Here is a 15162-nt window from a genome sequence, read left to right as displayed (position 1 = left end):
TCTTAAAAGGATGGTAATTCATTATTGTTTATTTTTTCTTTTCATTTGGTTTGGTGAGGAAGTATGAATAAAGCATTAATTGTACTGTACTGATTGCCAAAGTGTAGCAATCATATTTTGGAGGTGAGAGCTTCAGGGCAGATTGCTGTTTCTTCATTGATTATTCCCAGGGAAAAAGTGACTTGTTGATAGATTACAATTCCATTGTGAATAATCGTTACTTTCATGGTCTTTGAGAAACGGCACAGAGCAGTGGAGACGGCTACACCTGCAGGGCTGTGATGTATCACATGAAATAACTTAACCGGAGTCTTCTTTTTTCCATATAAATGTAGTCTTGAGTTCCTAATTATTAAGACGGAAAATTCAGCCCTTGAAAATAAGACTACAGAATAATGATAGTTGATTGTGATTTTTTTCTCGTCACATAAATAGTTTCACTTTCTTTTTTATGAGAATAAAGTTCTCCTTCTTCACCCCCGGTCAAAATAATTTCCTTTGTTCTTATTCAGTTATTTTTCTTTTTAAACACTTCGCACAGGCAGAATAGAACAAATTGAATAGTACGCCTGGAAAAAAGTTTCGTTTTTTTCTTTTGTCTAGATCGTGGGAGAACAAAAGACTAGACTATCTATGAGCATTCTATACTGTAATTACATATATTAAACTATCATTATTTCTTACTTTGCTAATCAAACATTTTTATCAATCATTTTTTATGAATCTGGAGAAAAACAAAAATGAAGTGTCTGAATGATTTCGACAAGGAGAGTCTGTCCCTCTAAAAATGGCAGTTTCGCTACAATTTTGCTCCATCACCACTAGCTGAAATTCATGGCGTCCATCAATGCTTATACAAACTCTTCCCATCCTGGTCTGGATGTGAGATGAATTACAGACATATTCCTCCTTTTAAAGATGTTCTGACCAGTGTTGATATTAACCAGGTGATATTCACAAAGTAATTTTTCCTAAACGTATGACGATGTGTAATATCACAAGGTTATGTGATGCATTTGAAGGAGAGGGGCCTTTGAAGTGAGGTGGCCCCTGCCTCTCCGCAGTTTGGTCCAGCGGCCACCAAGGTCCGTGGGTGTAAACCTGAGGTGTACGGATCAGGGACGATGTTAGCCCTCACCTGACAGCACTACACCGTGTCACTTGCTCACCGGGCAGGAAGAGAAGGGAAAGGCTTCCCTCAGTGTTTTCTGTCACTGACTTCCAAGCAGGGGTTTGCATTTCCCATTCTCCTTGTATACATTTTGTAAAGTCTCTGCAGTACCTGGAACCCAAGCATTCCAGTGAATGGAAGTAGGTGAAAACAAGGCCGTGTGAAGTCCTAACCATGTGGCAGCACTGCACCAGGAGTAGCTCTTTGTACTGGAGAATCAAATGATTGACTGTTGGTGGGGATTAAAACCCACTCTCTGAGTGTGGAGACTTTGATCTTCACCAAATCCACTGAGACAGCCGAAATTTCATGGGAAGGTGGCAAAGATTTCCTAAACCAAATGCAAATAGATGCTGAACTTTCAACTCCAGCTCACGCCCAGAGGCTTTGCAAGTGCTGATTTTTTTTTTTTTTTTACAGAATATTCCTGTTGGAATGGGCTTAAACTTAAATTGCAGCATCTTAAATTTTTTTTGGTTATTATATAGCTGGTGATTCTTATGAGATTGCAATAATAGATGTGTATTATGTAGAGATAATGTTATTTGGAGGCCTTATTAGAATTTGGGAAGGACTTACCAAATGACAAATTTGGTCTTTTGGGATAAAGACCGTGTACTCTCACTCTTTTGGCAATCCAGTCAATTATGGGCTATACATCATCTTTTTTCTTTAATTAACTGATGCTAATAAAATTTTGTATAAAACAATAAACATAGAAAACATTTTCCAACATAATACATGTTATAATTAACCTATACTTGTGAACGCCTCATTAAAAAGATCAGTGAGTAGATTAGCATTTTTGTTAGGAAAAATATATAGTTATATGAGTTACAGCCCGAATTTTTGTCATGAAAATTATGTGCTTTTGGCTCAGACATGGCCCTAGTTTTCTGGTCAGAAAAGAATGTGGAGGTAAAAATTAGATGATTTTAGGATAACTTCCAGTTAAAAGTCTGCAATCTGTGACCTTTCCTATATCTTCTCCACTGGATCCTTGTTTCATTGATGAGGTTATTACAGGTGTTGTTATTATTAATTTCCTCCCAAAGGTATTATTCTCTTTATGTGTGTGTTGTTATTATTTAGTGTTTTTAAGTAAAATGATTTTACTAGATTTTTTAAAAAAAATTTGGAAAAGATTGTATCCTTTGTGACTTCCCTGGTGGCACAGAGGTTAAGACTCCACACTCCCAATGCAGGGGGCCCAGGGTTCGATCCCTGGTCAGGGAACTAGATCCCACATGCATGCCACATCTAAGAGTTTGCATGCCACAAGTAAGGAGTCCGACTGACGCAACTAAGAGCCAGTGCAACCAAATGAGTAAATAAATAATTTTTTTCTTAAAAAAAGATTGTGTCCTTTAATGGACCGTTGAACAACTCATCTGCTCTTACATTTTTGTGCAATGGAATCAGGGCCTCTTTTCTCTTGGTAGATGCCATGTGATGTGATTGCTGCCCCAGTGTCATCTTTGCTGCCATTTCAAGTCCAGCCTTCCCCTGTAGTCTAATTTTATGATTTTATGATTTTATGACTGGAATACAGGATTATTAGTAACAGAAATTTGCTTTAGAAACAAAGTGAGGACTGTATAGATATTGAGAGGTCAGGCTCCTTTCTGCAGTGATCGATGTATTCCCATAAAAGTTGGGTTTCAAGCATGGGTGTTTGTCCACGCTCTATCTGCCCTCCTGGCAGATACCTACTGCTGAGCTGCTGGGAACACCTGGCTACACCCCTGGGTGTGTGTGTGCCTTTTTGCCTCACCTGGAAACGGGTCGGAAATGCAGACTCTCAGGCCCCTTCCCAGATCTCCTGCGTCAGAATCCACATTAACAATCTCAGGTGGTTCTTACACACACTCAAGTTTGCGAAGCTGGTCTAAAACATCCTTGTCCTTCAGATCAACCTTGGGATGGCAGTTTCCGAACGTTTCCTCCTAGGACTCAGATTTGTCATTCTCGTTAACCAGCTTTGCCTCTGTGATACTGAACAATCAAACACAACCCTCTCATTTCATCTGTCACTACTGATGAGAGGTGCATGCAATTATTTTCCCTTTAACATTAAATAAGGAAAAATAAACCCTCTCTGAAATCATCCATGTTCCTTGCTATTGTACTGACATACTGAAAAAAAAACGTGTAGACATATTAATACTTTTAATAATAATAATTTTTAATATAAGCCTTTGTAAGCATGTTTCTTTAACATTTAATAGAATTTCCTCATGAATCTAAAGGGCTCCAATACTTCCCATCTCTGCGTCCCTTTTTGTGTTCTCATACCTGTGGATCGTCAGTCACCAAGGTGGGTTTTGACAGTTCCAGGTTCACAGTTCCCACCTCCAGAGCATCCCTTGGACCACAAGGACCCAGGCACTGGTATCTGTGAAAACCTTCTCCAGGGTTTCTGGTGATGTGCATGTTTGGGGCCTGTTGACCTGACTTTGCAGAGCCTCTGTCTCTTCTTTGAGTGATGGGGATGGAATGTGAGCTAGTTACACTGATGGATGTACAAGCACTTCACGAACTGCCAAGGGTTCCTCACATGGCCATGGGCACCCTTTGCTTTTTCCTTCCATTCTATAACTCTTGCTAATTCCTCAGATCCGTGCTTTTCCCAGCACCTCCCTAACCCTATTGCCAGCATTTCTGAGATGGGAGTTGGTTTTGTTCCTTGTCATTACAACACTCCAGCTTCATGTCTAGAGTTAAATCCAAATTGTCTTTCATCTGACGTGCAGGCAGATTTGCAAACTACATGTAATTTGTTTATTCCCCAGACCCGACCCAGCGACCTCTAACTCACATTGAGGGCTTTGAGCTGGAGCTGTTGGTGGTACAGTTGAGCTCGGTCCAAACCCCCACATCCAGGAAAGGAACCAACTAGGAAAGTTGGTTCATCCAGGAAAGGAACCAACCAGCGGGTTCATGGGACAAAAAATCAAATACCCTGGGCTCCTTTTCTTACGGGTTTCAACATGACACACAGAGGCAGTGGGGATCAAGTTGCAGGTCTTTCTCTGAATGATACAGATTGTTTTTCCCTTCAGTTTTCTTGAGGCATAATTCCATGCACATCAGCAATTTTGCCTTGTTCCTTAATGCATAGTAATCTTGCCTTTCAAGAGAGATTACTTTCATCACGAAATTTTACTCCCTTTAATATTTTACAGTCCTTTTCTTGCCAAACTCACAGTGACAGCCGATGGTCAAACTCTGAGATGCTGAGGACTCAGTGCTCAGTGACCTGACCTTGCTGACGTGAGCCCCAAATATCATGGCACTACAGAGGATCCTTGGTCCCCAGGCCACGTGGGCCTATAGACACCTTCAAGAATGGAATGGAGGTAGGACTGTGAGAAGATGAGAACATTGGGGATTTTTTTGTTTATTAAGTTGGTGATTTTCCTTCACAAATGGAATGATTTTCTTCTGTTTCAAGAAGGCTTTTGCTCCATCATTGACCACGTTCATGGGTTACACAGCATCATACCAAGTAAGAAGATGGAGACCACGTCAGCCAACATTTCTGGAATTTAGCTCCATCATTTGTAACACAAGGTGACACACCCAGGACACTCTGTATTCTGCCTTGCATGCATTATATGAGAACTCATTCATTATACAGGCACAGGAGCACAGTTCTTCTGAGATTATCCAATCATTACATTGGTTTCATTGAAAATTTGGGAAAGACTCAAGGAACTTCCCTCAGAGCCAGTTGGCTGACCAAGAGGAAGTTCACATTTTTAAAAACTAAGATATTCTCTCCTTCTTTGCATTTTGCTATTTTCTCCTGCCTGTTCCCCTGGTTGCGCTGAGGACCCTCAGCGTTGCAGTGATGTTGAGAAGACCACCACCGGGGACAGCTGAGGCAGGTGTAGGATGCGGTGGAAGAAAGGAGGGTGGATGAAGTGTCTACTTCCTTCACCGGTCAGGCCCAGAAGCATCTTCCTGTCTGAGGGTTCATTTGTGGCCTTTAATTCTGAAGGTTGATATGCCGCAAATGGGAGTTGAATTGCCAAACATTAAACCCAGCCTGGAATGGTTAATATAATCTGTTCTCAACCTAGAAACCAGCGAGGGCTTTGGATGGTACAGTGTGTACTTGCCCCAAATAGCCTTTTGTCTCGCTGGCTGGACCCATTGCGTGCCATTGCTTTCCATTTATAAAATGGGTCTTTTGGGGCTTCCCTGGTGGTGCAGTGGTTAATAATCCACCTGCCAATGCAGGGGGCTCGGGTTTGAGCCCTGGTCTGGGAAGATCCCACATGCCGCAGAGCAACTAAGCCCACACGCCACAGCTACTGAGCCTGCGCTCTAGAGCCTGTGGGCCACAACTACTGAAGCCCGTGTGCCTAGAGCCTGTGCTCGGCAACAAGAGAAGCCACAACAATGAGAAGCCTGCACACTACAACGAAGAGTAGCCCCCGCTCACCGCAACTAGAGAAAGCCTGCACGCAGCAATAAAGACCCAGTGCAGCCAAAAATAAGATAAATAAAATAAATACATTTATAAAAAATAATGGGTCTCTTGGAAAGTACAGTACTGGTTTCATAAGCATCCTTTTAGGATGCCATCGTGTACTTTTCTGAATTCTTCATGGATTGTCTTCAGTAGTTCATCAATAGTCAGCTGTCCTTGGTCTTGTCTTTCTTATTCCTTTCTAAAATTTTGTGGTAAATTTAATTAAATTCTCTCATCTATTCATGATTTTAATAGTCTGCTCCATTGCTCAGATATCAGTGTGCAGTCTATATTAAGGTTATCCCGGGACTTCCCTGGTGGCCCAGTGGTTAAGAATCCAGCTGCCAATGCAGGGGACAGGGGTTCAAGCCCTGGTCTGGGAAGATCCCATATGCCATGGAGCAACTAAGCCCGTGTGCCACAACTACTGAGCCTGTGCTCTAGAGCCCGTGAGCCACAACTACAGAGCCTGCATGTTGCAACTACTGAAGCCCACGCGCCTAGAGCCCATGCTCCGCAACAAGAGAAACCACCACAATGAGAAGCCCGCACACCTCAACGAAGAGTAGGCCCCGCTCGCCGCAACTAGAGAAAGCCTGTGCACAGCACAAAGACCCAACGCAGCCAAAAATAAATAAATAAATAATAAATAAATTAAAAAAAAAAGTTATCCCTTTGCTTACTTAAGGATATCACTCTGTTATACCTGTTGTTCCGTCTGGCCCAGGGTTCTGCTCATTTGTGTGTTTTTCCAAATCGAGAGTACTTTGTTCTGAATGCTGACATTTTGCTTTCAGTTAGACCATGTTCAAAACATCATTTCGACTTCCAGTAAGTATTTATGGGTAAGGCCTCATGTTATCTAACCAGAGTTTCATTTTCTCCGGATCTTATCTTTATGTGCATGAGATATGTGCAGAATCCCAATGACTGGAAATCTCTGAAATATTTATTACGTGTGTCCATATCTGTTTCTCCAAATTGCTGTCTCTCCTCCTGTGCTTAATGGTGCATTTTAAAAACACTTTCTGGATATTGTTACAAGGTCACACGTTTCCTACAAGTATGTTTATGACATGTAACCTAACAATGTTTTTTTCTTGCTCCTTCTTGCTGGAACTATTATCTTGGGTTCTGAATCTGGAGTGTGTGTGCATGAAAGTATGTGTTTCTTTGTGTGTTTTATCCTGTTTTGGCACTAAAAAATACCTACAAACTGAAAGTCATGGTGAACATATTGGATATGGGTCCTTTTTCAGGTCTGCCTTTTGAATAACATTCTCATTATTTAAACACAATTGTGCATGCTAGTTCATCTCTTCTTGCTGATATCTGACAGGAAGGTTTGGATTTAGGTATGAATTCAGCCATCAGGATCTACACATCAGAACTGGCTTATGAATGAGTTACTTTGTAGGCTTTTATTACATATAGTCCCCAGGACTATCGAGCCAATCCAAGGAGGGCTTAACCAGGTACTATTAAAAACTGGAATTAGGACCTAATCCTAAACCACAGAATGACATTTATCTAAAGTAATTACCTTGTGACTCAAACACATTTCAGTAGCATTTGCTAATCTCACAAGCATATGGGATCAGGGAATTAAAAATAAGAAGCAGGTCAAATAAATGTGACTCTGGAAGTGAAAATATATCTGACTGAGTTACTTGTTTATATTTTTAAAGGAAAAATGGAAAGAAATACATCTTACTAATAGGAAGAGGTCATTGTTAAACTTTAAAAGAGAATAAGACTAAACTAGTACTAGCTATGAATTACCAATTTGAAATGCCTTTCCGTCTGTTTCAAGGTGAGACCTGTGCGTTCAGATTCTAGTGGACCCTGGAAGGCTTCGGGGCCAGGCGGGCCCACCTAACAGTGGGAAAAGATCCTGTGCCAGGCGGACAAACTAGAAAGTCACATTTTGGAAAGAGTGAAGGAAAGTTTAAATGCTGACTTGACCCTTCCTTGTACTTCTCTCCCCATTCCAGCTCCCCTTACGCTCACAGCTGGGAGGAACTGTGAAAGTTGCTGCAGTTTTAGGATTATAAGTTTTGAACTGAGACACACCTGAGTTTGAAACATGGTTTCCCCACTAACTAGCTGGGCGAACTCAACTGTGCTGTTTGACATCCCTGAGCCTCTGTTCCTGCACCTGTAAAACAGGGATGATGTCCTTACCTCACTGCTGGGAGAGAAAAGATATAAACAGGTGCTGTGTGGGCACCTCTGGCTCAGAGCTTGACACAAAGCCCTGTAACCCAGACGGCTTTCAAGCAGTAGCCGTGTGCGAGTCTGGCAGAAGGTGGCCTCCGGGTGTTAAGCCAGACACTAGACTTCCTGCCCCTGCCTGAGGTGGCAGGGCACCCCCTGAGCTTGGAGAGAAGACCGAAGTGTTACTTTCTTCGTTTAAAGGATTCTCTTATGATTTAGCCATAGCAATGTCTCCTCCCTCGTTCCTGTTGATGATTTGTGCTTGTTGAGATTCTTTCCTACAGCGTTAGTCTTTTTAAAAACGTAACTTTTGTTTCATTTTAATTTCTTGTTTTGTATTTTATGTCTTTTTTTCTGATTTTTTGAGTTTGCTTCATTCTTCTAGCTCATGGAACTGAATTTTTGGCTGATTTGTTTTCAGTCTTTCTCTCTTCTAAAAGGAAATACATTGCAAGCTATAAATTTCTCTCTAATGAGCACTGTAGCTCCACTCTACAAGACATTTTAAAAAATGCACAGTTGATTATTTCCAGTAGGTCATGTAAGCATATTTATATTTCCTTGAATTTCTGGCATATTTGGTATTTTCATTTATCAATGTTTTTGATTCTCCTGCTCCCCTACCGAACTTGCCTGCTGTTTGATAGATTGCTAGCGTTCTTTATTTCTTCTATTGGTGTGGAAGTTACAAATTCTATTTCTATTCTTTGTTGTCAACCATGACTTTGACATGTACCCTCACATACAAAACTTAAAGTTAATGAGCTTGTCTACCCTTCTCCTGAACTTGACTTCTTTAATTCCCATCTCTTTCTTCTGCTTTTCATGCTGCTTTGTCTAGAATTTTAATTATGCCTTACTTTTAACAGCCCTATTAATCTTTTTAAAGTTAATATTTATCTGGATTTACCAATGTATGAATAGAGTTCTTATCATTGCTTCTGGTAGCCTGGTAGCATTGTCTGAATAGTAAAGATCTGGTAAGGCATGGCCCCTCACCAATTGGGACAGAGTCCTGACCAATCGGAAGGTGCATGGCTGAGGATGCTAAGCTCACTGGCTGAGGCCCACCTGTTACTGCATGTTTCCTTCCTGATGAAGTATAATCTTCAATAGTTTCTCCAGTAAGGGTCTAAGAGTAGTAAGTTCTCTCTTTCTTCTTATATCTCAAAAGAACTTTGTCATGCTTCATTTTTGACTGGTAACCTAGCTGGATATAGAATTCTATATTGACATTTACTTTCCTTCAGAATTTTTGTACCTTCTTATGACTTTCTCCCGTATTTCATTGCCAGTGAGCAGTCCGCTGTCATTTCATTTGTCCTTACTCTGCTAGTAATCTGTCTTTTTCTCTCTGGTAGATTTTAATATTTTTCTCTGTCTCAGTGGTGGTCTGTAGTTTCATCTAGTTAAGGATTTTAAAAATATTTATTCTGCTTGGCTTATATTTCTGGAATCTGAAGATTCATGTTCATCAGTTCTGGGATTTCCTTCAGGTTTTATCTCTTCAAATATTGTCTCTCTCATTGTCTTCTTCCAGGGATCCTATTAAAAGTGCTTTGGGATTTGTTATTCTTTTCTCTGTTTCTCTTAACTTCTCTTTCACCTGGTCTAACTCTTTACTTCTCTGGGTTGCACTTTGGGGGATTCATCATATCAACGTTTTTCTGCACTCTTCCTTTTTGCTCTATGTCTAGTCTAAAGTTTGTTTAGTTTTTGTTTGTTTGGGGTCAGTTTCAGAGGATTCTGGGACTCTCATTTTGTGGCACATGATGGTTATTGGTCTAACAGAGACTCTTTCCCTTTTTGTTCTGTTTATTTCCTTTTATTCCTATTGCCCACCTCCTCGAGGATAACTGCTCCCACCGTTTGAAATGTGCTAATATGTTGAGTGTGCATTTTTGTAGGTATGTTTTACACTGTATATTATTGTTTTATGCAAATGTTGGTTTAATTTACATAATCAAAGGGTGTTATACATCTTTTAATTTTCATGAACACTATGTGTTTGGAATTCTCCCACTTTGCTATGTGTAAATTGAATTCCTTGTACCTAGCAGCTGCATTGTAGTCAATGATTTGTATCCACCACATTTTATGAATCCACTTCCTCAGAGATGGACATCCAGATTATCTTCAAGATCCCACCACCACAAATATTACTATCATTCAATCCAAAATATCTTCTATTTTTCCTTATGGATTTTCTTCAGGCTGTCACCTGCTTAGAAATGTGTTGTTTAATTTCCTACTAGTTGAGTATTTTTAAAGTTATGTTATGACTATTAATTTCAATGTTAATGTTGTTTTCAGAGAACATACTTTGAATTATTATAATTTGAGTAATTGAGGGATTTTTAATGTCCAAGAATTTGATTTATCTTGGTTAATATTCCATGTGCTCTTGGCAAGAATCTGTACTACACAGTTGTTGAGTGGAGTGTTCTTTAAGTGTTAATTATGTTAAATTGGTTTATAGTGTTAATCAAATATTCTATATTTTATTCAAGTTTTGGTCCACTTGTTTTATCAGTCATAAGGAGAAGCATGTTAAAATCTCCCACTGTGAATCTGAGCTTTCTTTTCGAAAACAAAAATCTTCTGTCAATTTTGGCATCATATGTTTTGAAGCTATTTCGTTAGGTACATTTAAATTTAGGTTAGTTACTCATTCTTGGTGGAGTGACTATTAACATTATGAAATACTCCTCTTTATCTTTGATGTTACTATTTGTCTTGAATTGCACTAAGTCTGGTATAAACAAAGCCATCTAGATTTATGATGCACAGTGGTTGGATAGTATGTTGCTTTTTAACATTTCATTTTCAACCATCTGTTTCTTTATGTTTTAAGTGTATTTCCTGTAAAATGCATTCATTTGGATCTTGTTTATTTACCTCGTCTTTAAGTGGCATTTAGTCTATTCATATATAATGTAATTATCAGCATAACTTGGGTTTAGATCTTTCATATTGGTGTATGTTTCTCTTTTTAATTCCCTGACTTATTTTGAGTGACCAAGTAACTATTTAATTCTATTAACTTTTTAAATATACATTCTTGTATTATTTTTTCAGGGTCACTAGGAATTACAATGTGTATCTTTAACTTCACTAGGAATTACAATGTGTATCTTTAACTTAACACAGTTCAATTTCCAATTATATCAAACTCTTTACAAAATGTAGGAACACCATGATTACATGTATAATTCCATTTATCTCCCTCTTGCTCCTTGTGCTCTTTTATTCCTCTGTATTCTATGAACCTTACAAAATGTTGCTACCATTTTTGCTTTGAACAATTGTAGCTTAAATCTGTATATGTTATATGTATTACACAAACAGATATGTGTCTGTACACACAAACATACACGTATTAAAAGTAATAAATAGGTCCCCTTTTTTTACCTATATTTTGCACTTTCTATGGTCTTCTTTTTTTTTCCTGCAGACTTGAACTTCTATCTGGAATCATATATTTCACCCTGAAGCAGTTCTTTTAGCATTTCTTGTAGCACAGGTTTTCTGGCTACAAAATCTGAGATTTTCTTTGGCTGAACTCGTCTTAATTTACCTTTCATTTTTGATGTAAACCTCTGTTAGATATAGAATTTTGTATTAACAGCTTTTTTAAAAAAAATATTTTGACACTTTGAAAACTCTATTTCACTCTGAGAAATTAAATCATCACTCTTTTCATGCTTTCCTTGCGTATGACCTGGCTGGGTTTTTTGGGCTACTTTTAAGATTTTCTTTCCATTTTTGGTTTTCAGCAGTTTGCCTCTGATGTGATAGGTGTGATTTTTAAAATTATTCTTTAAAGGCTTATCATGTTTGTGGTTTGCTGAGCTTCTTGGATATGTGTATTGATGTATTTCATCAATTTCAAATTTAGTGACTATTGTCTCTTAAAATAATTTTTTTCCTATATCTCTTCTAACCTCTGGGACTCCAATTATTTATATTGCTTGAGAGTATGTTACATGTCTTAGATACTTTGTTTTATTTTATTTTAGTTTTTTACTTTTTATTCTCTATCTACTGTCAAGATAGGGTCTATTGGCCTGCCTTTGAGTTCACTGATTCTTTACTCTGCTGTGTCCAAGTCTGCTAATAAGCTTATGCATTCTTCCTCTCTGACATCACATAATTCGATTCTGGTAGTTCCATTTGATTTTCCTTTTTACTGTTTCCATTTATGTGCTGAAAGTCATCATCTACTCATATTTGTTGTCATCATTTTCTTCTAGACCCTTCATCATAGATACTTTAGAATTCCTGAGTGATAATTCAGACATCTGGGTCATTGCTATATTTATTTCTATGAACTGTTTCCTCTTTTTTTTTTTTTTTTTTTTTTCCGGTATGTGGGCCTCTCACTGTTGTGGCCTCTCCCGTTAGCAGAGCACAGGCTCCGGACGCTCAGGCTCAGCGGCCATGGCTCACGGGCCTAGCCGCTCTGCGGCATGTGGGATCTTCCCGGATCGGGGCACGAACCCGTGTCCCCTGCATCGGCAGGCGGACTCTCAACCACTGCGCCACCAGGGAAGCCCTGTTTCCTCTTTTAAATGTAGGCCCCTTTTCCTCACTTCTTTGTGCATCTTGTGATTTTTTTTATTTTATGCTGAACATAGTGTTGGGATAAGACATATTCACCTCCTGAGAAGACGTGCCCCCTGTCAGGCTGATGGTGTGAGCCTGAGTCAATCTAACATGTAGCTGAGCTGTCTCTGGACTCTGTTGCAGAGTTGGAATCTTAAGTTAGATTCAGTTCGCCAAAAACTTCGCACATTGTGAAGGTGGGTTTGAAACTTTGCCTTTGGAGAGCTTGGGATCAGAGCACCAGCCACACCCCCTTTAGATCTTTGTGCATTGCAAGGCCAGCTATGAGCTTTCCAAACCATAGCAATGCTCTTTCTGCTTTACAGCCTGCCTGCCAGCATTTTGAGTTTCTGGTGCATTCTCTTTGCTCTCTAGACCCATTCCTGGCTTTCTGCACCTGGGGGCATCTCTTTCTGCCTTTGGGCTCCGCCCTCAGCCTTTGTACTTGGTGAATTTCCACGGATCTTTGTAGCGATTCATCTCCGTTCTCCTGTTCTCCCAGCTTTTGGCATTCATTTTGTTCCTAAATATATTCTTGCCTTCTTACTTGCCTACCATAAGCCTCCTTTTTTTATTTCCTAATTATGTATTAACAAATAGTCTGTGTTCCTTCTAGAATATGTGAATGTTCTATATTCATTTAGATTTGTGATACCTTGCTATGTTGATATCTTCAACTCCGTTTGGGGAAAAAGGGGAAAAGCATAAAAAACAAAGAAACCTGCTTGCTTTGGCAGCAAATATACTAAAATTGGAACCATGCAGAGAAGATTAGCTTGGCCCCTGTTCGAGGAAGACACACAAATTCGTGAAGCATTCCATGTTTTTAATAGACCCACAGACATAGAAAACAAACTTATGGTTACCAAAGGGGAAAGTGGGGGTAGGGATAAATTAGGAGTTTGGGATTAACAGATACTCACTACTATAGATAAATTAGATAACCAACAAGGATATACTGTAGAGCACAGGGAACTATACTCAGTATTTTGTAATAACCTATAAGGGAAAAGGATCTGAAAAAGAATGTGTATATATATATATGTGTGTGTGTGTGTGTGTGTGTGTGTGTGTGTGTGTGTGTGTGTCTGTATATATTCTTTTATATATGTATAACCGAATCACTTTGCTGTATACCTGAAACACAGCATTGTAAATCAACTATACTTCAATAAAAGAAAGGAAAGAAAAAGAAGAAAAAAACAAAGAAGCAAATAAATGGGAGAAAAGTCCCAAGTTTCATAAACCTTACCTAAATAGATTTCTCATTTATACAGAACTTAAGCTTATGAATGAAATTCTATAACTCTGGTGCAAGGTGAGTGTATCATTCAGGGTCCACTAGAGAAACAGAACCAGTAGGAAATAGATAGATGATAGATAGAGATGTACTTCAAGGAATTAGCTCACACAATTATGCAGTTGGGGTGAGTGAGTCTGAAATCCATAAGGCAAGCCATCAGGACAGGCTGGAAACTCTGGGGCAGGATCTGATACTGCAGTCCACAGGCTGAATTTCCTCTTCAGGGAAAGCTCATTTCTGCTTTAGGTTCTTTCAAGTTCTTTGATTAGATTGTGCTGACCCAGATTATCCAGGGTAATCTCCTTAAAGTCAACTGATTGTTGATGTTTACCTCATCTACAAAATAACTTCCCTGTAACACCTACACTAGTGTTTGACTGAATATCTGGGTGCTACAGCCTAACTCTAAGTTGACACGGAAAACTGTCTATCACAGTAGGTAAGGGCGTATTCTACAAGGTGGTACAGTATGTGTTAAGGAATAGACGTTAAGGAAGAAAATAGATGTAAGTGAGAAAATGAAAGGGTTCCTTATCTGTTCATCATCCCACAGAAATGCAGGCTGGGGTTGGGTATTCTCGACAGTGCTTGGGTCTGTCATTCGAGGAACCTCTCTGCATATGCTCCTTTCTTGTAAGCCTGAGAGAAATCCTACTAAACATGGTCTGGGTTTAGTAGGCATTGACTGCTACTGGAATTGTCTGAGAGAGCCAGCTGCCCAGCACCTGGAGACCCCCAGGCCCATGGGAAGGTGTAGCCCCTTCTGTCAGGGGTAAGAAGCCTCACTCAGATGCAGCCCTTATGCCAGCAGAAACGGGGACCCTGCTTCCAGTTGGCCCATTGTCCAGGCTACCCTGAGTGAACTCCTGGGGCCCCTTTCAGATCATTCTGTTCATTGCATCAGAACAGTCTACAGGGTATGCATCAAAATGTTAATAGAAGGCATTTTGCTTTGACAAGATGCAATTATGTGATCATGGTTCATTTTTTTTTCTATCTTTCTGTATTTATAGAAGTTTTTACAATGTGAATATATTAATTTTATAATAAAAATCAATACAACGGGGCTTCCCTGGTGGCGCAGTGGTTGAGAGTCCGCCTGCCAATGCAGGGGACACGGGTTCGTGCCCCAGTCCGGGAAGATCCCACATGCCGCGGAGCGGCTAGGCCCGTGAGCCATGGCTGCTGAGCCTGCGCGTCAGGAGCCTGTGCTCTGCAACGGGAGAGGCCACAACAGTGAGAGGCCCACGTACCGAAAAAAAAAAAAAATCAATACAACGAATAACATTTTGAATAAAAATGGAAATGAGTTGATATGTCATAAGGAAGAAAATAAGATTCTTAATAGTTTTTCCTTTTCCGTGCGTCTCCGCCTCTAATTACCAT

At 39.7% G+C, this 15162-nt stretch overlaps 1 protein-coding gene and 1 non-coding gene across 2 annotated transcripts in view; both read left to right on the top strand.

Moving 5' to 3' along the window:
• The window catches only part of LOC101316279 (cell adhesion molecule DSCAM), a 527322-nt gene that overhangs the window by 104248 nt on the left and 407912 nt on the right, over positions 1-15162 (top strand). The window lies entirely within an intron of this gene.
• Positions 13199-13301, top strand: LOC117312303 (U6 spliceosomal RNA). Its single transcript, XR_004526560.1, has one exon. It is a non-coding gene; the product is annotated as a U6 spliceosomal RNA (small nuclear RNA).

This window comes from Tursiops truncatus, chromosome 4, assembly GCF_011762595.2.
Source record: "Tursiops truncatus isolate mTurTru1 chromosome 4, mTurTru1.mat.Y, whole genome shotgun sequence".
Taxonomy (NCBI): Eukaryota; Metazoa; Chordata; class Mammalia; order Artiodactyla; family Delphinidae; genus Tursiops; species Tursiops truncatus.
This window is presented reverse-complemented; position numbering and strand designations above follow the sequence as displayed.